At 43.3% G+C, this 23,979-nt stretch overlaps 1 protein-coding gene across 5 annotated transcripts in view; it reads left to right on the top strand.

The window, feature by feature from the left end:
• The first annotated feature begins 4,602 nt into the window (after positions 1–4,602).
• The window catches only part of RAP1A (RAP1A, member of RAS oncogene family), a 72,093-nt gene continuing 52,716 nt past the window's right edge, over positions 4,603–23,979 (top strand). Inside the window, exons 1-3 of one of the 5 annotated variants that reach the window (XM_065591464.1) lie at positions 4,603–4,718; positions 7,249–7,291; positions 8,282–8,357. The gene's annotated coding sequence lies outside the window, so the exon portion shown is untranslated. The remainder of the gene's footprint in view (positions 4,719–7,248; positions 7,292–8,281; positions 8,358–23,979) is intronic. The other 4 variants (XM_065591461.1, XM_065591465.1, XM_065591463.1 and 1 more) reach the window with 4 other exon arrangements.

Here is a 23,979-nt window from a genome sequence, read left to right as displayed (position 1 = left end):
TCAAAATCCATGAATTGCAGCTAGAAGCAAAATTCTGCTGCACTATAGATCTCCACTGCAGAGAGAAGAAGTGAGAGAAAGCAGTACTATCTAGTAGTTAGATTTGAGGAGGGCGTCGGGATTCTATTCTTCTCCCTGCCACCTACTGGTTGTATGACTATGGGCAAATCACTTAACCTGTCCTTTTCTGCAGCTCTAAAATGAAACTAATAATATGTACCCATCTTTGTTAGAGCATTTTGGATGAAAGGCAATGTAAGTGCAACGTACTACTATTTTATAATCAATCCTCATGCAAATCTCCTACTAATATGCACTGAAGTTCACACGTGAAACAGGAACAGAATAGACAAATGAGGGGCATAGTGAAGGACCATGCGTCATCTAGTTCTATCTGCTTTCAGCTGCTGCAGGGCAGTTTAGCAGCATCACCTCTCACAGCAGCCTGAGAGTTCTTTGTGTAGCCTAACCTGGAATATCTCCAGAGATAGTGGCTGCGGTTCTTGTTATGTCCCTTGACAGCTGGTTATGTAATTAGAAAAAGCAGTGCTTGAAAACAATAGAAATATCTCTATGCATTTTAAGTAATACTCACTGAGAGCTAAACATTCAAATTCAGAGAGACTGAATGGCTTTACTTTTGGGAGCATTTAAAGCTTTAAACTGGCAAAAACAGGCATTCTGCATAATTTGTAAAACCGGTTTATCTTAGATCTGAGCTTGTCTTGAGCAAAATTCAAACCTATATTTTACAGATGAATTATAAGTTACGTTGAACTGGGGAAGAAGTCTAACAACCCTCAGAACATGAGAATCTCTACATTGACTTCAGTGGGCTTTGAATTAGACTCTCTCTCTGCATATAACATAAGACTCAGTCCCCTAAAAAGCTTAGAGTCTAACAGACTGTATCAACATACAACAAAATAGGAAGAGATGAAAGAATATTTATTCCCATTCTTCAGTGTTAATGCTATCCTGTTAGGTATTTTTGATTTTTTTAAAACTTTACATCATGTCACCAGTTCTTCAATATATTTCCACTTTCACAATACCTTCTGCAGACGTTACACCCCACCCTGCACTGTTAACTGTCAACACATTGTTTGGTATGATAAGTGAGAGGGTGTTTTTCTTTCCTTATCTGTGTCTTCTCATGCTGATTGGGATGTCCTCACTCAACTACTTTGTCCCTTTCCTCAGCTTTCCTTGGTCCACCCCTTAGAAAACCCTGGCTGGTCCAAATTCACCTATTATTATTGATCATGTTTATTATGGTAGTGTGTAGGGCCAATCAAGAATGGGCCCCTACTGTGCTAAGCACGGTACAGCATAGAATAAGAGACAGTCCCCACCCCAAACAGCTTACAGTCTAAAGCAGGGATAGTCAATTATTTTTTGTCAAGGTCCAAATTTCTTGGTCAAGGTAGAGTGAAGGTCCAGACTCCAGAGAAAATAATAAGTAAATAAAATGATTTTTGGGTCCACTCAAAAGCATCTGACGGTCCAGATGTGGCCCGTGGTCTGCCTATTGACTACCGCTGCTCTAAAGAGACAAGACAGACAAAGGGTAGGTGAAAGGGATAGAATATAGAAAATAAACAATGAGATGATAGCAAATGTCATGTGAGTTGTTTTTGTTATTTAAATACTTTCCTACCTGCTGTTGTATGGGGAAGCCAGGAGTTATACCATGGCTGAATCTAGTTCAGCAGAACATGTTTGTTGTACCAGCATGAGATCTGGAAGTAGACAGGCCTAAAAGGAGAACCAAAGCAAGACTGAGTGCCATTACCCACTCCTCGTTAAGATCTACTTCTACCAAGGGAGCCACATGAAGTGGGTCAACCACATTCTTGCTTTACTAGGATGAAATTCACCCTGCAAAAGTCCTGTTTCCCATTCAAGTCCCACGGAAGATTTCAACCTTAAATAGGCCTTGAGTTGACCCTTTACAGAGGGTGAATTTCACCCTGAGACATTTGTGATACATATTTATTTACATTATTTTATAACTATGCTGAGCCACATGCCTTTGTTGAAAAACAAGTAACAATGGCCTTGGCTACACTCGCGGATTCACAGCGCAGCGCTGTGAAGCGCGAGTGTAGTTGCGCCGCCAGCACTGCGAGAGCTCTCTCGCAGCGCTGCAAGTACTCCACCTCTCCGAGGGGAATAGCTTGCAGCGCCGCGAGCGAGCGTGCAGCGCTGCAGGCGCTGATTACACTGGCGCTTTACAGCGCTGCACTCGCTGCACTCGGGGGGGTGTTTTTTCACACCCCTGAGCGCAGCAAGTGCAGCGCTGTGAATTGCCAGTGTAGCCAAGGCCAATGTCATCTTATAGTGTGAGCTGTTTCTTTGCCAGCAGAACCCCCAGCCAATTGCTTGTTTCCCTGGTTACATCCTGAGTGAAAGGAGTGTAAACTCTCTAAGTTAAGAACTATGTGCAATTTATCTTGTACTGTAAGGAGTGATGCATTTTTGGGTGCTGTAAAAGAAAAAATAACAATAAAGAACAGAACCAGGCAGCACATCCAAACCAATCTAATCAGTCGAGAGTTTAATATACTAACAGAACTGGGGCTTAAAAACTAGTTCAACGAACCTGGAAGTTTAGTAAACTCCATGTAAATATTTACATTGTTGTGGAGCCTGACAATCTCTCAGTGTAATGTGCTGTTTAGAACACAATATTTAATGATTATACGGGGATGCTACAGTAATTCCAATAATACTCTTGAACGATGAACAACTTCTACTCTCCTGAGATTATATTTATTAAACCTGAGCTATGGCATTAAAATTAAATGGCTTACACCATGGTCCAAAATAAATGGATATGACTTTTTCTGTCTGTAAATTTATCCCGGCCCAGCAGCTATGTTTGACTTGCCAGGTCTATTCCTGATTGTGTGACAAAATAGATTATTAAGTCATCATAAATTGAAAGAGATTAGCAAATGTATGTATGAAAAGCAAATGGAATTGCAGTTTGCCATTTAACAATGATGTGCACACAATGAACAACTTATCAGGGGTTTGCAAACTGGGGGTCACAAAGTTATTATGAGGGGGGTCATGAGCGGTCAGCCTCCACCACCAAGCCCCGCTTCGCCTCCAGCATTTATAATAGTGTTAAATATTTTAAAAATGTGGTTTTAATTTATAAGGGGGTCACAGTCGTAGGCTCGCTGTGGGAAAGAGGTCACCAGTACAAAAGTTTGAGAACCACTGCCTTATATTATCCAAAAAATCCATGGTTGAAGCTGACAAGAGTTTCTAGGTTTGAATCAGGCTGAAATAAAAAGTATGATGCCTAGCACTAGCAGAATAATTGGGCTGTGGGCCCCAGGACACAACAGAAGAAGAAAATATTCTTAGGATTGCTCTCTCGCTGCTGAGAAAATCCTACTTGTCTTCTACCAAATCATGGATGAAATTCACTTCTCTGCAGAGGGCCAGTACAAGTCCTAGACATCACTCCGATAGGGTCCTGGGTGCTTTGGGCTAGCCCGACACTTGGGAGTGAATTTCACACTACACAAGCGGAAGGCATAGCTAAAACTAGCTTATCCTGCTCAATAGATACATTCTGCTCTTCCCAGGCCACTCCTAGCTGGGGCTTCAGCCTGCAAGGTGCTGAGCACGTGGGCTTGATACAGCAAACCACTTAAGCACAGGAGTAGTCCCACTGACAACAAAAAACACCATGCAAGCCCCATAGCCCAGGATTTCTCCAACAGCCCCCCTCCCCTTCAGATCCCCTCCCTGATAGCTCAGGACCCCTCCAACAGCCCCCAACCCCTCCAGATCCCCTCCACCATAGCCCAGGACCCCTCCAACAGCCCCCAACCCCTCCAGATCCCCTCTCCCATAGCCCAGGACCTCTCCAACAGCCCCGTCCCCTCCAGATCCCCTCCCCCATGGCCCAGGACCCCTCCAGATCCCCCCCATAGCCCAGGACCCCTCCAACAGCCCCCCCCTCCCCCATAGCCCAGGACCCCTCCAACAGCCCCCAATCCCTCCAGATCCCCCCAATAGCCCAGGACCCCGCCAATAGCCCCCAATCCCTCCAGATCCCCTCAAAAGCCGGGACCCCTCCAACAGTCCCCAACCCCTCCAGATCCCCCCCATAGCCCAGGACCCCTCCAACAGCCCTCTCCCCTCCAGATCCCTCCCATAGCCCAGGACCCCTCCAACAGTCCCCAACCCCTCCAGATCCCCCCATAGCCCAGGACCCCTCCAACAGCCCCCTCCCCTCCAGATCCCCCCCATAGCCCAGGACCCCTCCAACAGCCCCCATCCCCTCCAGATCTCCTCCCCCATAGCCCAGGACCCCTCCAACAGCCCCCAACCCCTCCAGATCCCCCCCATAGCCCAGGACCCCTCCAACAGCCCCCTCCCCTCCAGATCTCCTCCCCCATAGCCCAGGACCCCTCCAACAGTCCCCAACCCCTCCAGATCCCCCCCATAGCCCAGGACCCCTCCAGATCCCCTATCCCCGGCTCCCAGCGCCCCGCTCCTGCCGGCTGTCTCGGGCCCGCCCCGCGGGCTCCTCCCCAGGCCGCTGCCGGGCGCCGGGCCGGGGGAGGCGGAGGCGGGGGCCGAGGAGGGCGGGGCGGACGCGGCGCCGCCGCGCACAGCAGCCGAGCCCCGAGCGGAGCAGGCGAGCGCAAGCGGCGGGCGGAAGGAGGCGGCCCGGCGGGCACCGGCGGCGGGTGAGTGGGGCGGCGGCGCTGGGCCGGGCCGGGCCTGCTCGGGGCGCTCCCGGGCCGCCCGTCTCCGCGGGGAAGGGCCGCGAGTCCCGGCTCCCCGGAGAGGGGCTGGGCCCCCAGGCAGGGGGGTGCCCGGGGAGGTCAGGACAGCCGCGGGTGGGGGATACCGGGGGTCCGGCCCCCAGGCGCTGCGGGGAGGGGAGGTTGCTGACCCCCGGGGTAAAGTGGGGTGAGTCCGTGGGACCCCTGGGGAAGGGGGCATGTGAGGGGCCCTGGGGTTCATTGCCCAGCCCAGGCTAACGGGGGGGGCACTGCCCCTGGGGTGGGGGGATTCAGGGACACCCCCGGGGCTGCTGGGAGTGAGGGATAAAGAGGGCACCGACCTTTCCCTGGGGGGGGCCACTGACTTGTGTCCTCCCCCAGCCCTGCAGGGGGAAGGGAGTGCGAGTCAGGGCCCGGGGTTCCTACCCCAAGGGTAAAACCAAGGGCCCAGGGAGGCAGGGAATGGCACAGGGACCCCCCAGGGTGAAGGGGGCATAGGGACCCCCCAGGGTGAAGGGGGCGCTTGGGACAGGCGCTGCTCCCTGCACGCTGGGCAGGCTTTGGCTCTAGGATGCGGGGCAGGGATGTGCGAGGGGCACTGACTCGAGGAAGAAAGGATGAGGTGGCATGGGCACTGCCCCCAGGGGGTTCCTGGGCTGACAGCGCTGCCAGGCAGCGGTTCTCTCTCTCTCTCCCATAAAAATGGTTCTGTTGTGATTTCCTGGGGCTAGGCATGGGGCATGCATCTGCCTTGTTGGAACTGAACTTGGCTGGCGTCAGGCATATTTGGGATGGCCTGACCCGTTGTTGGCAGTGCCCATGCCACACATGGGAGCTAGCAGGGTAGTTTAGTGCATTCCGTGAGTTGCTGCCATCAGCCACTCTCTCACACCTCCTAGACCCACCTAATATATGCTAGCCATGGTAATGGAGGAAGTGAAACCAGGAATTCCCCAGCGTCTCTCAGTCCCCCAGATGTGGGGACAGTCAGACGCCAAAGATGCTGCACTTCCCTATTTTGGGGTGTGTGGAGGGAGGAGGGAGTGAAGTTGTCTTGATCCTGGCATACTCACTTCGCTCCTCAACTCTTTACCGCTTCTTGTTGCCTTTTCAGTACTGGTGCATTCAGTATTGCAGTAGCAGAAACTCTCCCCAGATGGTATAATTGGGCCTGAGAAAATCCTGCAGTTCTCTTACTGGTCCATGCAGTCTGGGGTGTTTCTCAGTCCTAGAGAGGCTTTACAGCCCAGACTGAAGAGGGAGCCAAGGAACCCAAGTTGAAGGGGAGCAGGCCATCTCACTGCTCCCATAGACATTGCAAGGGGACATAAAAGGCTGTTGTAGTTCTCTCATCCCTTGTCTTTGAAAATAACTTGGGGCTAATATGTGAGACAAGGCTTAGGTGGTCTGTGTGAGAAAGATCTATTTGGGGTGGATGATACTTGGATTTGGGTGTCTGAATGTTAGATTCTGAGAGTTTATTTTCCTGTTCCTTCTCTCTGACTTTGAAGAGGAAAGTTTGGGAAGGGCCATTGAGCAGTTTGTAAACTGTTCTCCAACATGGGTTTAAAGTTTTCTGTAGCCCTAAATCAAAACAAAAAACAAAACAAATGTTACCTGAATTATCAAGGCATTCAGAGCAACAAGCTAGCTTTGGATTGCTATTTTGGGCAGTGGGTGAAAGGGGAAAAGAGCATCATCTTTCATTTGCATGGTCGTATCTTCATAGTGCTTCCTATTTTCAAACGTTTTATTACATTGTCACTTTTCTGAAGGTGTCATTCTAGGGGGGATGGTCTTCTCTCCTTGCCTTCTGTCAGTCTTCTATTTAAATGTGAGGGTGAACGGGGTTGTTTCGATTTTGTAAGCTACAGCCCTCCAAGTCTGGGTAGTATATGACATCAAAGTATATATTTCAAGGGCTGCTTTCATTATTGATAGCTAAATTCTGACTTGTAGGAATCTTTCAGAATTTTTTCTTGGTTAACTTTGGCATGTACGTAGAATGTACTTCTGCTCGGCACTGAAACTTTTAAACATCACATAATGTAAAACAACCCATGCCCAATAAATCAGCTACATCACTCTAAAACTTTTAAAATAGGGAGTTGACTACCACAAGAATTACCAACAGGGTAGTCTTTCCAGTAATATTCAGTAGAAAAACTATTATATGCCTCCAGACACCATCAAATTTAATTTTTCCCCCTTCATCAAACTGCAAAAATGATTCATGGTGAAAGGCACACTGTTTAGCTCAAACTTTTGTGGGTATTTTTGTGTTTAGGAAACTTGACAAAACCTCATAGCTATAGTTATGTTGCCAGTATATTTTTTTAAACTTAATTGCTGATCATTTTGAGTTTGCCTTTAAATCTTTCATTGCAATGATTGTAACCAAGCATTGCAGTCTTGTGTTAATGTCTGAACCAGAAATTGAAATTGACTAGAAACAAAAATGAAACTGACTTGTCTATTTTCATTGTTCTAGTCATATATTGGAATGAACTGCAAACAGTAAACAAACACCACAGGTAATGAAAACCAGATTTTTAAAAATTCGTTCATTTCAGATTTTTCATCTGTAAATGTGGTACCACAACTTCTTGTTTGTGTTTGTATTTATTAAATTGATTTTAACCAGAGTGGTAGTTTGTAATTTTGGCTTTGTGTATTGTTCGCAGTCTAAAATGTGGCACCAAATGTGTTTGAACTTAACAGCATCAAATAATCTAACTCATTGTGTTATTTGAGGAAGACCAGGGTTGAATTGTGAACTGCCCTGTTTTGATTTGTAATATTTTGAAAAAATTCTCCTTTGTTAATGGAATAGCACTTGATTCTTTATCCAATTGGCCATGGCAGACTCCTCAAGAGGCGAAATATGTTTAGTATGGAAGTTTCTGAAATTGTGAGACAATAAGGACTGAAGTCACTAAGAAACAGATATTAATAATCAAACACTCTATATACCTTAATGTTGTTTCTGTGAGTTTTAAGTGAAAGAGAAATTTAAAGCAGAACAGGCTAGATTCTACAGTATCTGTAACTTTTTAATTTATACACAGCTAGTGTGGCACACCATTTTCTAAGTATGAAATACTTTCTGATTATTCTGACATCATTATCATGTTGCTATAGTGACTTCATTACACTGGGAATGCCATGTTCACATCCTGTTGCTATGGAAAAGATCAGTGTTATAAATAAAAATATTTTAGTCTATTCATAGCTGTGATAGATAAAAATGCCTTTGTTTTAATATGACCTGATTGCCTAAGAGTGACAGTGTATTTTAACCAAACTTTTTTTGTGCTGAGTTATGAACTAGGGAATTGACATTTCAAGTTTCTAACACCTTGTCCCTTCGACATCTCCTCCATTGCATTTGATAGTAGGGGTTATGAAATACTAGTTGTAGAAATCAAAAAGAGAATGTTTGTGTAGTTTTTAAGGTGGAGCTGAGGCAGGAAGTACTGTGCTTTCACATACTGAGTCTAAAAATAATCTGTTTTCATACACAGTATTTTCATCAAAGCAGGACACACGGGGACAAGGGGAATATTGGTGTTCCATCTAACTAAGATCCTCAACAGTGAAGTGAGTTATCCTTTTATTTTCATAACTATTTCTCACGGTGTTTATAAATTTAGGATAGCTAAATCTAAAAGCTTGTAACTGAACTAACCTAGGGGTGACACAAAATGCAAAAACTTTGCTAGATTTAGTAGACCCACTTGGTATTTGAAGAGCAAAGGTTATATTGGGTCTGAGGGCTCAAATTAAACCAAACACACAATATTTAATCATGTCTCTTGGCTTCAGTTTGATGGTGTTTAGGTCAGGTATCTTTTGGTAAGATTTTAGAGAGGAACAGGGCATAATTTACTAGCACAGTGTAGTTCCAGTGACATGTTAATGTTTTCATTTAGAGACTGGTGTTTATACAATATGTCAGAATAGTTTAGAATTGAAACCAAAGGCTTCAAATATACAGATATATGTAGACTATTTTGTGATATATTTGATGTCTTCACCTAATATGAGGATGGCATTGCAGATAAAGAATTGAAATTTAGTTAGATGGCATTAATATAACATGTGAGCATACTAAAGTGTCTAAGTTTTAACTGTACATTGAAACACAGTCTTCATGCATAATGAAATCTAAAATTTAGTATGTACTGATATATCCTAGTATTACTTCTGTCCTGTACTATGTCCACATAGAGGACTTGGTGTGTTATCTGGAGAATAAATTCATTCAGTGCAATTTTACATATATTTTTTAATGGATCTATAAATAGTCTCTCTTTTCAAGATTACTTAATGTTGTATAAAACTACAGACAAGTTACCAATTTAATTATTTTTAAAAAGAAAAATCATAGTGCCTTGGTTTTAAGGAATATGTGTCTATTTTTAGTGATGCAGGAAATGAATCTTTTGAACATATTTAAAGTTTAAATCTTTACTCCATATGTTTGGGATACTGTTTGTAGAGGTGCCTACTTAGAACTCAAAATTGTTCCCCAGTCCTGCAATCAGTTCGCTGTAGGTAGCATCATGTGCTGTATGAAGCCCTAGTGATGACAATTCACTGGCCCTCTGCATGGGTCCAAGGGTCCACTTGTGGATCTGATTGCAGTACTGGGACTGAAGAAATACAGTGGTTTTAGATTATTATTTTTAATATAGAGAGTTTCTGCATTTATGCATGTCCTTGTATTTTCTAATGTCAGATGGTATGAACCTCAATTTTCCTTAGGCACTTTTGGTGACTGTGTACTTAGTTCTAATAGAAGTGGACTTTGGAGACAGGTAACCTGATTCAACCAGTCCCAGGGTTGTGTCTGGATAGATGGTTGTTTTTCCATTGTAGACCTACTTTTGTTTGTAAAGGAAAGTTTGTTGTTTTCTTTTCTCATTAGAGTGCAGTTCGTTGAAGACTCTCTTACTCCCGAGGGCATTCTGTGCCAAAAAAATAAAAATTCTATGCACAGTATTTTAAAATTTTGCAAATTTTATTTGTCAAATAAATGTGGAGGCTCCAGCATGGCACTGGGAAGCACAGGCCACTGGCTGCACAAAGGTGGGAGATCACTGTTCAGCTCCCCCGGGACACAGACTCAGCTGTGAGGCTGCACCCAATTCTGACACAGCGCAAGAACCGGGCCTGCCCCAGAAACACTCCAGGGCCCTGCACCTCCATGCCAGGTTCACCAGGTGTGGGCAGGCGGCTCAGCAAGGCAGGATCCAAGTGTGGAGGGGCATAGTGTGTGGGGGGATCCAGGTGTGGGTTGAGAGGGTTCTGTGTGGGGCAATCTGGGTGCGGGTGGCTCAGTGGGGGATCTGGGTGGGGGGGGATGTGGATGCACAGGGGCCTGTGGAGGGTTCTGGGTGCAATGGTAATGGGACTCTGCAGGGGAGTCCAGGTGAAGGTGGTTGGGGCTCAGTGTGGGGGGTCTGGGTGTGGGGGGAAGAGAGCTTGGCAGGGAGGTGTGGGTGGTCCAGATGCAGCTGGTTGGGGCATGGTGGGGTGGGGGATCCGGGTGCGGGTGGCTCGTTGGGGTGGTTCAGGGGGAGTGGGGCTCATCAGGAGGGGTTCTGAGTTCAGGGAGGTGAGGCTCGGTGGGAGGGTCTGGGTATGAGGGGGTCTGGAGGCACAGGGGTTGGGCGTATGGGGAAGCAGCTCCCTGTACAGGGATCCCTCCCCCTGCAGCTGAGGAGCAATGGGTGCAGGAAGCGTGGGGGAGGGGGCTGTAGAGCTTCCTTCAGGTGGAGGAGAAATCTGGGGGTGGGTCTGACTCGGCCCCGGATGCTGTGCAAAGGAAGAGGAAGTCCTGTCCGCCCAGTCGGGACTAGCAACTGAGCCTGGGGAAGGGTAGCAGCTACCAACTGGGTCTTCCCCAGTCCCACCTCCTGCCACACAGTGATTTACATTTCTTCCGGCTGCTCTGGGCCCCCGAAACGTACTGCTGGGGAGGGTCGCATAACTGTTCTTGTGGCTTCCCTTTGCTTCTCCGTCAGAAAGTCATTTTTCTGTGGAGAAGCAAAGAAATCTGCAGGGGACATAAATTCTGCGCATGCGCAGTGGCACAGAATTCCCCCAAGAGTATCTCTTTATACTAAGCTGTGAGATAGATACTGACTTTTTTTTCACTCTGATTAAAGTTTTTTCTTTTCATTCTGTTGAAGACAACTTGTCTAGTAGCCTATGTTCACGTAACAGTTTATACAGCAGTTGCAAGTGTTCTTGATGAGCAACGGTTACGTTTTTAGTGTTGATCTGATGTGGCAATAAGATAGGTATTTTATTATTACAAATGCATTTGGACAACTGCAGAATAAACTCATGATGTTTATGTTCGTATGGGTTAGCTTAATTGAAGTGTTTATCATTATTTAACAGAAGGCTAAGAAAAAAAGCACAACTCTAGTGAAACCTTCTCTTTAGTGCCTTAGTCAACTTTTGGTTTAATTAGCCAACTGTACATAACCCGTGAAAGCTTCTGATCCTAGAAACACGACTCCTTGGGCAAATCGACACTACAGAGTTAAATCGACTTCTAGCCTCCGCAGTAATTAAATTGCTTTTGCATGTCCACACCACACTCCGTGTATCGGTAGTGCATATCCTCACTAGGAGCACTTGCACCGATTTAACTGTCAGTGTGGGGCATTGTGGGACAGCTTCTGAAAGGCAGCAACAGGCAATGTAAACAATGCAGTGTCTACACTGACACTGTGTTGCCCTAACTATGTCGACCTAAGTGCTATGCCTCTCGCAGAGGTGGAGTTAAGTTAGGCTAGGTCTACACTACCCGCCTGAATCGGCAGGTAGAAATCGACCTCTCGGGGATCGATTTATCGCGTCCCGTCGGGACGCGACAATCGATCCCCGAATCGACGCTCTTACTCCACCAGCGGAGGTGGGAGTAAGCGCCGTCGACAGGAAGCCGCAGAGGTCGATTTTGCCGCCGTCCTCACAGCGGGGTAAGTCGGCTGCGATATGTCGAATTCAGCTACGCTATTCACGTAGCTGAATTTGCGTATCTTAAATCGACTCCCCCCTGTAGTGTAGATGTAGCCTGAGTGTAGTGGGCAAGATACATCCGTGGGAGTGACATTTTAGTGTAGATGCTTACTGAGTTAAGTCGACATAAGCTGCCTTATATTGTGTGTATATATAGTGTAGACCAGACATATGCCCTCCCTACCCCCAACCAACCAAATCCCATAAGTAAGGGTGTCACAAGTTGGAAAGAAAATTGAATCTTACCTGGCTACCTTGTTTGATCCAATCTTCCTATGTTCAGATGCCATCCATAGATAGGGTTACCATATTTCAATACTGTAAAAAGAGGACACTCCACGGGGCCCCGGCCCTGCCCCAACTCTGCCCCTTCCCCAACTCCGCCCCCTCCCCTGAGCACCCCGCATTTACCCCCCCCCCCAGCTGCTGCTGCGCTGGGGGAGTTGCTTCGGCCCCCGCTGTGGTGGAGAGCGGCGGGAGCTGGGAAAGTTGGAGCCTGGGGAGGAGGCGGCTGCGCGCTTGGATGCCGCCCGCCGCCTCTGTGCCCCTGCAGCTCGGGGGAGTTGTTAGTTTTGCTGCAGCCACTCCACTTGCACTCGGGGTCCCCCGAGTGTCTTTTGCCCGAGTGCGAGTGGCTGCAGCAAAACTAACAACTCCCCCGATCTGCGGGGGCACAGAGGCGGCGGGCGGCATCCGAGCGCGTAGCCGCCTCCTCCCCAGGCTCCGGCTGCTGCTGCGCTGGGGAAGTTGCTTCAGCCCCGGCACGCGGTGGAGAGCGGCGGGAGCCGGGAAAGTTGGAGCCCGGGGAGGAGGCGGTCCCCTTACCATGCCTCCCTATTTTCCCGGACATGTTTGGCTTTTTGGAAATTCCTCCCGGACGGGGATTTGAGGACCAAAAAACCAGACATGTCCGGGAAAATCCGGACGTATGGTAACCCTACCATAGAGAGGTTAGGTTTTTTTATTTTTATGTATTTATTGCCATAGCCCATGTGGGTGGCAACCAAGCTTTAAGAATATTTAATTAATTTTCTAAACTACCATGTTGGCTCTAGAGCGCCAATTAATGTCCTAAAAGCCCACACTTCAAATGAGTTTGTACTATTTCCTCTTACAATGAGTGCAGTGCGGACAAAGAAAGAAGTGTCTCTTTACATAAAGATACACCATGGAAAGGGGATTATAGCATTATCAGCTTTTTGCTGATATTGGATATGATTGAAAATGTAATATGCTTTCTGCTGCTAACTGCAAATATAGTGAAGTTCACTGTATTTCAAATAGAGCATAAAACATTGTGCAAGATGAATTTTTCTATCATGTACATGTGACACACATTAATGATAAAGCCCTATGATTTTGACTAGATCAGCCCAATAGAAGGGACTTAATTTTGTGTGTAAAATGTTTTCAAGCATGGATGATTTCTAAAATCAATACAATTAGAAATAAACTTGTTCCCCCTTCTTTACTCTTGTACAAGAACAGAAGTTGTCATTAGTCATAGAGTTAAATTCCTTTATTTTCTTATCTTGCAGAATTTTTACTTTAGACTAAATTTAGAATTTTTTAGTTTAGGGGACAAACTAAAAGAAGTAACCTTATTGCACATCTATTACATTGGCCAGCGTGTCATCGTATCAATTTTAAGTTGAAATAATGGATATTAGAATGACTAGATCATTTCTTGTGTTTCAGGGTTAATTTTGGAAGAAAAATAAAAGTATCCTTGGGCATATAAGCAAGTTACTGCAGAAATGGTTACTCATGTGGATGTTGTTTAATGTTACAAGCTCTGAGCATCAAATTATTTTAATTAGAGAAAATATAAAATATTCACTTGAGGTTTGTTCTTCTGGTGACTCCTCCCTTACAATTTAAGTGGAGATTCTCAGATCTGAACTTGGCTTTGTGCCCAGTTCTGGTCCTAAAGCTCCCCCCTACTCCTTCATTTTGGGGCCATTTCTTTTCCACCCCTCCTTGGAATACTAACATGGGTTCCCACGGAAAATCCTAGATGTCTGTGAATGGAGGCACTTTGGCAGGGAGCTATCATTTCTACAACATCTCTGGACTCAGACTCCAAGACTTGAGAAAAACCAAATTTATTCCTGATGTAGTTCCATTGAAGTTAACTTAATAATATAGGCCCGATGCCCCACTTCAGCCATGCTGTGGAAAACCACTATGCTCGGTAAAAACTGTGAAGATATCCATGAACATGTCCAGTTCTGTCCTTCCTAATTAGATTTGCTTAGTTCATCCTTCATGAATTATACAAAGGGGATTACTTTCTATAGTTTGATCTTAATTTATCTATGCTATAAAGGTTATTTTCTAACTCTCCTTTCCTCTAGCAACATATAATAGGTTGTGTCTGTCTGATCAATTTAGGTTTCTAAAAAAAAAAGTGTGATTCTTATAAAGGGACATGTAATATGTTGCTTCTACAGGTATTATGTTAAATGTCGTGTTTACTAGTCCAAATAGTATTGGTTGTTGTAATGTAAGTGTTTTGGGATAAAACCTGGTTATAGTATATAAATCATGTTGTCTCAATTCTGTTTCATAGAGAATCGCCAGTGTTCGGAAAAAAAACTACAAGATTAAACGGCATTAATCTAAGCTGTAAGGCCCCAGATTAATATGTTCTGAATTGATTTGATCATGCTTTTCTTAATAAGTGTCTAAGCAGGCCACAACAGAGAATCTTCAAAGGTCAGATTAGATTTGTTATAGAGTAATGGTTCTGAGGGGGTATAGCTGGCAACTTGGTTTCTGTGTACATTGCCTGGCATGTGCTAAAAATGCTTTCATACTCAACCTGATTCGGTAGATAAAGCAGATAGCTAATGACATTAAGACCGAAGAAGTGAGGTTTTTATCCACGAAAGCTTATGCCCAAATAAATCTATTAGTCTTTAAGGTGCCACCAGACTCCTTGTTGTTTTTGACATTAAGACCAGTTTACCGAGCAGTATTGGAAATCGAGCATATTTGACAAGTCATTAAAGGAGTTCATACATGGATGGTCAAGGTAGACTTTTAAAAGCATCTTATTAAAAATCTCCAGGCAGCTGTGGATGCTTGAAAAATTGCTTTCTTCTCTAGCTCTCCTCACTCCAATGAAACAAAGACTCTGATGCATAGACCAAAAGTGACTAGTGATTTTGGGTGCCCAAATGGAGACATCTTCCCGTGGCCTGATTTTTTACAGTGAATGCTCAGCACCTACCCTCTTAAAACTAGGTTCCTTCAAGGCGTTTAAAGTGGAGCACCCAAAAATCACTAGTTAATTTGAAAATTTAGGCCATACATCTTACATTTTCAGTTTATTCAAACGGTGTAAAACTATTTAGTATCTTGTTACGGCTGCCATGACCACCATAGGACTTTCATAGTTGCTGGTTGACTCCATCTAGCTGAGGAGTGTTGTTTTATGGAAATGGAATGGGTAGAGGGCCAGACCTTTCTCCTAGATTAACCACTACCTTCTGGATACTGAGGTTGGGCTGCACCTCTCCCATCAGGGCAGGTGATTTATTTTGTTGTTCCCATATCACAGGCTTATGAAACCACTTTGCAACATTTCTGTTAATCTCATGCTGTGACTGTTTAGAATGAAAAGCTGAGACTTTGCTTCCACCATCGCATCCAGAAAGTTCTGTGGCCTTATATTGAATGGTGGATAGTTTGGCGAACTGCAATCTTTGGTAGCAGAGCATTGGTTACCATGAGGAACCTTTGTTGTACATAGAGGATAAGATCAATTAGATTAGACTGAGCTTTTTGCTTCTGTGGAGAGCAGGATCTTTTCAATTGGTATTACTATAGTGGTGGGGCATGGGGACCCCAAGCTACCACTTTTGAATTGGGTCCATGTCTCTGGTGGTTGATAAAAAGCTTAGAGAGAGATACCAGGCCCCTTATTAGACACTGTCCTTGCTTCCCTGTGACTCTGATAATCTGGTTAATTATTGCCCATTCTCTAAACTCGTGTTTTTGTTGGGGGTTTTTTTGGAGGGGAGGGAGGAGGTTGAATAGAAGGTGGTGGTGAAACTTCACCTGTTCTAGGCTATAGCTGACCACCTGCTGGTAACTGATGATTCTTGCTGAAGCACCTAATACCTGTGTTTCAGGTACTAATTCCTGTTCATTTCCAGATGCAGTATAAAATGATAGATTTAATCTATCACATCTTTAAATGGGTCAGACCTCGATTTCTAAGAGACTGCCTTTCTCCACATGATACCGTGGTAGTTAAGGCTATCTAACACACTCTAGCTAATGCATTTAACAAAAAGAGGCTATGGGTGGGTAGGATTTTCTGGGAGGCGCCCTTGTAACTTGCACTGGTTTGACAGAAACAGTTTTTGTTTACCTTTTAAGTCTCATTTTGAAATTGGGTGGGTGGGTTAAGGGCCGAAGTGGAGGGGTGGCTTATTTTTGGTCAGAAAATAAAATGATTAGGTTTAGTTCTAATGGCCTTTGCAGAAAGGGGGAAGCAGAATGTACTGTGGAAACAGTGAAAAATAACTACACACACAATGCTGTCAAATGCAGAGTGAACAGACTGAAAACATTGGGCATGGGGGATGGGATATAAATTCCTTTCCAGCTTCTATTACAGTAACTTTAGGATTTGTAACTAAACGAGGTACAAAACTTGCAGAGAAACTTGTGCCTTTCAAGAACACCACAGAATAGTCTGCCTGTTTATTGGGTCAGCCCTATCCTTTGAGTTAATGTTCTATATACGACGCCTAGATTATTTCATCTTTCTAGGTTTTTATACTGTACTCATCATGGTGTTAAGTGGGTGCCATGGTCAGATTTAAAATATTGACTCTTTGTATAGGATGAGGGCAAGATCATGTGTACATACAGTAATTGACTTTGACCTTTGCTTTCTAAAAATGAATTTGACTACTTTTAGGTACTTTTAAAATCTAAAGCCAAATTCTGTTTTGTGTTACTGTGTAAATTCAGAGTGCCTCCACTGAAGTCAGTTTTCAACTGAGGTCAAGTTCAGTTCTTTCTTGAAGTCAGTGGAGTGACTCTCCAGATTGGCACTGATATAAATGAGAGCCTAATCTGTTTTTTTTGTTTGTGTGTTTTTTGAAAAGTGACATTTTGAATCCCTGACACTTAAATAAGACCTGCACTGCAAAGAATTACTCCATTAACCAGAGAGATGGTTAATGACAGACTTCTCTAATTATTATTATTCAGATGCATGTAATTTACCATTTTTTTAATACGTTAAAATGAAGCGTTGCTAAATCATTTTTGCAACTGAATGTGCAAACTGCTAAGCCTAATTAAGTGAGGCCTTCAATGGTGCTTTACATTAGCTGAACTGTGACCTCTGTTTATTTCTGCCTCTCAAGTGTGTTTCAAGGCTTAACTCAATGTGTGTAAAATGCTCTGAAGTCCTTGGATTTAAGACAGCACAAATAAACCAACTATTATTATTATTAGGCTTTTATTATGCCTTTTCCTAGACTATAGGGAAACATTTCTGGGTACAGATGCTTTGTGATGTTGCTCTGAGCAATAATAGCTTGTTGTCTTACTGTCACTTCTTTGATAAGAGGACACTACTAAAAGAGAAAAGAAGTTTTTGAGACTAGTTCTTGTACTACTCCGTCCTTTGTTGGAATGTAAATTGGATTTCCCTTATAGAGTCTGTCTAGGTGTTTATATTGTGCTTATACTCATATGTGAGCACTTAGCGTACATATTTATTTTTGGGCCTGCTCATTTGTTTTTTTTTTAATAAGCAGAGCTTATATTGCCTTACAGGAGTTTCAGCTCTGTTATCTTGTAGTTAATGCCCTATGTGTTAGCATAATTGTATCATTTTTAAAAACTCTCATTGTCTTTCACGTTTTCTGATGCATTTGAGGACAGCAGCTATGGTTAAATCCTTAACCAATTGCCAGACGCACTTTGAGAACTTGCCTGCAGAAGCTAATACCTGGCAAACATGGTCCCATGTTAACAAAGTCATTCTTGTTACCTGCATTTCATGCTCCAAAAAGGGGGCAAGGTGCTGAAAGGATCACAGTGACGGATGTAATATGACTGAAGCAGATAAACTTAATTACATTGTTTTAAGCGGGACAGCTTCAGTGTTTAATATATGTGTTGAGGGACTGGAACGAGTGAGTGAATAGTAGGTAACTGTTACTGTTTTGTCAAATGCTGTTGGAGGAGACAACATTCTGGAAATTTGTTACACCTAGTAGCAGTTACTGTGTTTGTCAATCTGCCACATTGCATAACTTTGCTGCTTGTGAGAGCACTACAGGCGAACAGACCGGTTGCAGTTAATTTTTGAGTGGCTGAAACCACAGATTAGAGGCTGGTTGGAATGTTTGTTCTTTGTTAAAGTATTTGGATCCAAAGATATCACCCATGTTGAATGTCTTCAGTATTAGAACATGTATGTTTGTCATTGAAATTGCAATATTGCTTGTGTTCTAATAGCTATAGAGCCTGATTTTCCAGAGGCTCTGAACACCCACAGCTCTCATTCACTTCACCCAGTTGTGGGTACTCAGCACTTCAGGAAATCAGGCTGGGATGAGCTCTGCTGTTTCATATAGTTGACCTAGACAGTATCATGTACCTTTTTTTTTTTTTGACAAATTACCATATTTGAAAATAGAGCTTACAGTGGACTGTTGACAAAATTGTAAAGGCCTCTGTGGGAAGAGGAGTTGAGCTAGATTTATTGAATTGACTTCAGTAGGTGTTCAAATGGGCACTTCTTGTGCCCCTTTTTATAGCATTCTCTTCTCTAATGTGAATACATTTGGAGTTTTAGGGAGAAGCTAGTCAGAAAAACCCTTTCATTACAAACAACTGACATCCTTTTATATATATACCACATACTATGAAGTGAAAGTGCATGTGATAATTTAAAGGCAAAACAGTCCTCTGGGTAAGGTTATATGTAGTGTAATTTAGCTTCCTTTTCAAGCCTTGTCAGGGCCACTTTAATGGATCAAGTTCCATGGTTACCATTTTAATGTCATGTCTTGAATATTCCTTGGTTACTAAGCCTGAAGGTATGTGTAGATACATACAAATAAATAAATATGCTTTTGGATGTTTTGGGTTGTAGCTTTGTTTTGACATTAATTGTGATTGGAAATAATTGAAAAATAATGCAAGTCAGATTAAAGCTGCAGCTTGCAGGTGGTAGCTGGCTCAGACTGCATGTTCACATGGAACAATTATGCAAATAACCAGGCTCTTATCGTTATAAGATACATCTTGAGTTGGGTTATTACAGTCCATAGGTAGCACAAAAAACCCCCACTTCTGGGAATCTCATTTAAACCACTCTGAAGGCCTGTGTTCATGCTGTAGTCTAAGGTGCTGTCTCAGAATGGTGCAGAAGCTGATGGCGCATAGCATTCTTTGTCCTGCAACTTCTGTGTTTTATAGCCTGTCTCTGTTGCATGTACTGGGTTGCTTAAAGTTGACTATAAATGTAAGATGAAGCACAAGTCAATTTAATACTAAAATTAGTTGAGCTTTATAATTTGTAGAAGAGCTGAACATGACATGAGTGGACATCAGGGCCTCTGGGAGCTAAGGAATGCACGTAGATCAGTGATTCTCATACGATTGTACTGATGACCCCTTTCACATAGCAAGTCTCTGAGTGCGACCCCCCCCTTTTAAATTTAAAAAAACACTTGGTTATATATTTAACACCATTATAAATGCTGGAGGCAAAGCGGTGTTTGGGGTGGAGGCTGACAGCATGCGACCCCACATGTAATAACCTCGCGACCCCCTGAGGGGTCCCGACCCCCAGTTTGAGAACCCCTGACGTAGAGCTTGAAGCCTGAAACTTTGTTTTATTGTGGTTGATGATATCATTTTATTGCTATGCTAGTTGTACTGTGAACTGCATCTCTGTGGATTGGAGGTTGAACAATCCTTTTCAAAACTACGATGTATTACACAGTGTCTCAAATTACAGTGTTGGATTTGTATAGTGATTCAAGAAAATATGATTTAATGGAAGTTTTTAATTTTGAACGTTTAGTGAGGAAGACTGAAAGGTCTCCTAATAGCAGTGCAAATTAAGGATATTGTAGGATCTGACAATTAACACAGAAATTAAAATCCTATGTGTTCTAAGGGACTGATAGGTGTACAAAACTGAGCATCTCCAGGGCATATGTTGAACAAGCATTTTAAGCTGTGAACTTTTTTTGGAATACAGCAAGAATCTCCAATACTAAAACTGGTGAAATTTCCTTTTCTAGTTGCTTGTGGTTTATCACTTAAAGAGACTTTTTTTTTCTTTTTTTCTTTTTTGGCTTTTGTCTGCCTCAGTCATATTTAACTTCTCTTGAAATTAATTCTGCAAGTGTCATAATTGGAGATGGTTTTTAATTCCATCTAGGAGAGTTGTTGAGCAGGGGAGTATTTCTGGATCAGTGCCATTGCTGCTTACCTGGTCCATTGATTAGATGTTGTATGATTATTGATGCCTTCTCTTTTTCCTCTGTTAAACTCAGTGTCCTCTTTTGAACCCAGGTTGCCCATAAGATTTTTTTTTTTTTGAACAGCTGTTTCTGTTGAAATGAGTCGTGATCTTTTTAGAAGCTAAAACTGACTCTACAAAACTGTGTTAAACTATAGGAAGCTTTTTTCCTTTCTGAGGATGGGTGCCAAATTCATTTCCCTAAGAAGTTTTAGGGGTGGACTGCCAAGGTTGTTTTGTACACTTAAGCCTGTCAGCTTTGGAAAGATTTAAATCTTTAAGAGAATCTGGCAAAAGGTCTAAAACTCACAGTGTGAAAGTAATGGTACCCCTTTTTATGAACATCCAAGGCCTGTGTTGTAGGACCTTCTGCTGCCCAAGAGAGACTGAGTGCGACTCTCCTCAGAATCGATCATAGAGTTGTCAAAAACTTGAAAGTTCCTTCAGTTAAAATTATCATCAGAGAGAGTTTCAGTTTTGTCACCCCCCAAAAAAATAATTCAGCCATTTTCCAGCCAAGTCTAGCCTGGCAATGTGGTTCCAAGACTGGCCAGAGAGGTAAGTACAGAGTGATTTAGCACCCTTTATCTCCCTGTGACCTAGTCTTTTTTTCCAGCAATGCTTTCAGTCTTTGCAAACCAAAAGCTAATGTTCTAGTCCTTACTCAGACAAAATTCTCTTTAAAGTCATTGGGAGTCTTTCCTGAGTAAAGATAGCAGGGCTTGGCCCAAGAAAGCAAGAGACCAACCTTAAAAATAGAACCTAGGTCACTTGCTTGGTAGTGCAGTGAGGTAGCATGCTTTAAAGCGCAGAACAGTCACTGTGTGATCTTGAGACAGTCACTTAACTTCTCAATTCGTTCGTTTCCCCATCTGTATTTCCTCTCTTAATCAGATCTTTGCAAAAGTGCTGTATAAATGTCATACTGTCATCAAGTATGGAACCACCTGCTCTGTGTAGCCTTTACTTATGTAAAAGAAGATCTTAGTTAATTTAGGGGTTAAAGTAATCCTGGTGCTTTACAGTGGCAAATATTTTGCTTGAGGGTGTTGCCAGTATCATTTGTGGGAAGGTAGGCAATTTAGAGACATTTACTTCACTTAGGTTTATGAACATTTCACATGTGACTAAGTCCAGCCTTAACTGCATGTGCTAAATAAAGCCAGGCCCCTGTGAAAACATGGCCGAGTGCCCTGTACAGAATATAAACTCGAGTTAAACTTTCCACTTCATGCCACTGTATGGAGAGCTGTGTGAAGTTTAGGTTACAAACAAAAATAAACTTGGTCTCCTCCTAGCCTTCATTCCTGCATCTCTCACGATTGCTACCACACAGTTGGCAGTGTCTGCTAGAGAAAGGCCCAAGACTGGAATATCATGGGTGTTGGCTCTCAAGAACGGAGGTGCAGTCGAGCTATGTGAGGGAGTTAGGTGCCGCCTGCTCACACTGTGCCTGGCTATCCCCTGAGCATTCATGAGTCTCGTACTGATTCACAGATACAGGGTGATGGGTAGTCTTCAAATTACCAAAGCCCTTTATGAAGAGGATGTATTTGAGTTTTACCTAAAGCTTACATAGTTCTTTGTGCTATGAGCAAAATAGGTAGTTTAAAAGCAGACTTGAAAGATTTCGGAACATTGTACTCAACAAGTAATTAAGACAAATTTTGCACTGCTTTTTGAGAGTTTCAGGGGAAAACCGAGCTTTTTATGCTCAATGTACATATTGGTATTTTGATGTTTTAACAACCTGTTCAGTGAACTTATGGGTTTTCAGTGTCTTTTAGTACTGGAATGAAGTGTGTGTGTGCGTGGTTTTCTCCTCAGGCTCTGGGGAATAATACTAAATGAGAGAGATGAATAATAAAGGATTTAGCAGGCATATTAGATGCTCTCACTTGCAATAAAATGAAGTTATTAAAACTGCTATTTTTCTGTAGAGTAATTAACTTACTGCAAGTCAGACTCCTGTGAACTCTGTGTTGCTCTTGCTATTTAGTGAAAGAACTTTGAGGTGCATCTTTGATTAGGAATAGATTTATTTTAGCACCACATTTTGTTTTTATTAGGGGTTTCTTTTTCTGAAATGGGTGCTCATCACCCAAGGCATTGAAAAATAAACGGTACGCATAAAATTGTTAATTACCATAAAGTGGATGTTGTTCATTCAACAATGATTGTTAGAACAGGCATTTAATTAGCCCGCGTGCATAGAAGGTAGAGACAGTTTTGTTGCTTGTGCGTTACTTATAGACTAAACTTGGAAGTGTTTTTAAGATAGTGAGAATCCCTAGACTTACATATGCAAACATGACCTTTAGAGCAGGCTGCATAGCTAAATCAAATGTATGTATACACAACCTGGTTATTACTGCTTCAGCTATTCAAGGAATCTTAATATTTTCTGGAATTTAGTTTATAATCTAGCAAACACTGAACTAGAGTTAAGGGCTGAACATTTTCCCCTCCCTCTTATGTAAAACACATTTTAAATATTCAATGTAGAATACATGGCAGCTCTGTGGTACACAAAGGGTGCTTCCCTCCTTGCCTTGTGTCTTGGCTTCTCTCCTCTTTCTTTTTTTTCACTCTGCCAGGGGTACTTCCAGCCCCCATTACCATAATATCTATGTGCCTCACAATCATTAATGTATTTATCCTCACAACATCCTGGTGAGGCAGAGAACTGCTAATATTTTACAGATGGGGATTGGAGGTCCAGAATACAGAAGTGTCAATGTTACACCAAAATTGAATGAGAATACAGTTGTCACCTGCTTGTGATAGAAGCTGTTTTTTGATTAATAATAAACAGTCTGGTGGAAAAAAATTCAGATAAAACTTTTTTTATCTGAATTTGCCCATTCATCAAAATTGAAACGTTTTGTGGAGACGGTTGGTTTTTTTTTTTTTTTTTTTTTTTGAAAAAGTTCCGATGGAATCCAGGCAGGGTCCCCGCCAGCCCAGGCTTCCAGGCTCACAGCTCCTTGGCAGCCTGCCTGGTGAGCTGATAGGAACCTGAAAGCCCTGGATGTGCTGCGTCACAGCTCTTCAACAGCCCAGGTTCTCAAGGTCTGTGGCTAACCAGGTGGACTGCCCTGGAGCCAGGACTCCTTTTTCTTTTGCACAGAATTGCATAGAGTTTGAGTTTAAGGTCAGAAGGAACCATAGAGCATCTGTTTGACCTCCTGTATATCACAGCCATTAAAATGTGACCCAAACGTGACTTTAGTTAGACTAAGCATTTCATTCTGATTTGGAATGAAACCAAAAAATTTCTCTGCGAATTGGAATTACCTTACTTCACCCAGCTCGAATAAAAAAACTAGTAAATGTGCTGTGGTATATTAGTAATGTAATGAGGGTTTACCAAGATGAGAACTCACTTAGGCTATGTCTACACCAGTGATTCTCAACCAGGGGTCCGGGGGCCACGAGCAGGTTTCAGGTGGTCCGCCAAGCGGGGCCAGTGTTAAACTCACTGGGGCCCAGGGCAGAAAGCTGAAGCCTGGATCCCTGAGCCCTGCCACCTGGGGCTGAAGTCAAAGCCTGAGCAACTTAGCTTCGCGGGTGCCCCTGTGGTGTGGGGCCCGAGGCAGTTGCCCTGCTTGCTATCGCCTAATGCCAACCCAGGCTTTTATATGCAGAAAATCACTTGTTGTGGCACATGTAGGC

This window comes from Chrysemys picta, chromosome 4, assembly GCF_011386835.1.
Source record: "Chrysemys picta bellii isolate R12L10 chromosome 4, ASM1138683v2, whole genome shotgun sequence".
NCBI classification, from domain to species: Eukaryota; Metazoa; Chordata; order Testudines; family Emydidae; genus Chrysemys; species Chrysemys picta.
Note: the sequence above shows the minus strand (reverse complement) of the source record. Positions and strands in the feature narration are given on the sequence as shown.